The 2025-nt window shown below is 39.2% G+C and overlaps 1 protein-coding gene and 1 long non-coding RNA gene across 9 annotated transcripts in view; one reads left to right on the top strand and one right to left on the bottom strand.

Annotated features, from left to right (window-relative positions):
* The window catches only part of BBS9 (Bardet-Biedl syndrome 9), a 479447-nt gene that overhangs the window by 460684 nt on the left and 16738 nt on the right, over nucleotides 1-2025 (bottom strand). The gene's annotated exons all lie outside the window — the stretch shown is intronic.
* The window catches only part of LOC109312453, a 20269-nt gene that overhangs the window by 1764 nt on the left and 16480 nt on the right, over nucleotides 1-2025 (top strand). Inside the window, exon 2 of the long non-coding RNA XR_002101822.1 lies at nucleotides 1209-1213. This is a non-coding gene — a long non-coding RNA (uncharacterized LOC109312453). The remainder of the gene's footprint in view (nucleotides 1-1208; nucleotides 1214-2025) is intronic.

The following is a 2025-nucleotide window of genomic DNA, read 5'->3' as shown; positions in this document are numbered from 1 at the left end:
TAGAATTATCAATTAATAGTTAAAGATTTCTGGTAGTGCTGATGTGATACATAGCCATGATGATCCAGAAAATATGCAAGAGACAAAGCTTTGAAAGTGTAATATACAGTATTGGACCAACTGAATGGTTGTAAAGGATTTAGACAAGCTTTTGAGCATCACACTACCTTTCTTTGGGTCTCTAGGAGAAAAGCAGACACAGTAGAGTTTAGTAAATGGAACAAAAACTTGTATAAAACTTCATACGTATATAAGAACAGGATATAACACAAAACAGAGTTTCTCTATCTTCTCTGTTGGCTACTTGATCATTTGCTTTTCTACTTTTCCAGAGACCCAAGGAAAAGAAGTCCGATTCAAAAGTTTTTCTAAATCTATCCCAACCATGCTGTTGGTCGAATAAAAAAAAAAAAATCACCACTCACTACAATATTTGCCTCTATAAATATGTTTTTGCTTAATTTTCAGTGCATTCTAGGGGTGCACTGACACATGCAAGCACATGCACTTGCAGCAGCTCAAATAGAAGCAGTGCAAATCTGAGCTGGGGGGGTGGAGGGGAGGACGCGGTTTGCCTTTGAGCCCAAACATGCACTTTGGTGTGGGGCAAATTGTGCCACTTGGGGCAAAATAACCCTGCCTGTTAAGTGAGGAGTACCTGTACTACAATTCAGGAATTTAAGGCTAGTTTAGGTATGCTGATCTTACAGATACCAACTACATTATAGGCAAGCCCTTTGTAACACTGTAAAAGTGGTTAGCTCTGACTATAAGTATCCAGGGAGCTGTAGGCAAGACCTTATATTTTTGTGTGGAAGAGCAAGCTGAAACATTTTAGCATGTTGGCTATATAACAGTATTAACTTTTAAAAGCATCCACATACAATTCAGAACGACTATCCCATGGAACATATGGGGCATTTTTACACATACTCAAGGAGGCGGGAGGGGGCACTTTAAATTAGCAAGCCATGCTAATTAAAAGTGCTTGAGCGTCATGTGCATCAGCATCTCCACGCTGAAAAACAGCGGCAGGGCACTTTGAACCAAAGCTCATTGACTGAGCTTTAGTTCAAAATGCCCCACCACCATTTTTCAGCAAGGGAATGCTGATACACGTGACGCTACAGTCTGCTGGAGTGCATAATTTGCAGCACAATGGAGCAGGCTCCATACACCTGTATAGGAGCCCTCAGTCATCTACAGAGGCATTGTTTTGAGCTGTCAGCAAGCCTTCCTTTATAATTTTACATACCAAATGGCACATTTGCAACCAGAAGGGCTAATAGCCTTTCCTATATGAAAGCTTAGCCTCTAGACCACAAATCTACAGGAAATTTAAGCAAATGGGGTCTGAACTACTTTGAAGAAGTTTTTCAGGTAAAGAATAGTTTGTGGAAAAATAAGGGAATTGTGCTAAGCACTGAACAAACACAGAGCACTGGTGCTCCTAGGCACTACTGTAATAGCCAGAAAGATTTATTATTTCTACTACTTCATCTGCTAACTGAAAATTTAAGACAAATGGGAATAACCCTGTGCATTTCTAAAGCACAGCTATGTTAAAACTGCAAAAGAATGAAGACCACACACGATCCAGCCACTACTCAAGGAGTATGATATTGTGACCGAGCTGATAGTTCTCAACCAAGTAAGCTAATGTTCAGTATTGCTAATTCAGGCAATTTAATCCTGAATTATGTACTATTTTTAAAAGTACCCCAACTCCTAGAATAAGGACATGGAAGCATCTCAGTTGCTAGCCTGCACAATTGTGAGAGTCTGAAAACGTGAAACCACTACAGCTCATAAAGAGAGCAGGAGGGAAATCAAACATATGGTTTATAAATGGTAAATTAAAAAAAAGAATATAATTGTTTGGAAAGCAGGGGTGGGGAAGATCAGATTTTATTTTTAAAGGTTTTAGGTTGACAAAAGTAGATTTTTCTTCTCCTCAGTTGAAAGGATTAGGATGTTAAATCCTTTCCTTCCTATACCACAAGTTTCACATACAGGCATACCTCG

The sequence above is a fragment of the Crocodylus porosus genome, unplaced genomic scaffold (genome assembly GCF_001723895.1).
Source record: "Crocodylus porosus isolate Cpor-Errol unplaced genomic scaffold, CroPor_comp1, whole genome shotgun sequence".
NCBI classification, from domain to species: Eukaryota; Metazoa; Chordata; order Crocodylia; family Crocodylidae; genus Crocodylus; species Crocodylus porosus.
Note: the sequence above shows the minus strand (reverse complement) of the source record. Positions and strands in the feature narration are given on the sequence as shown.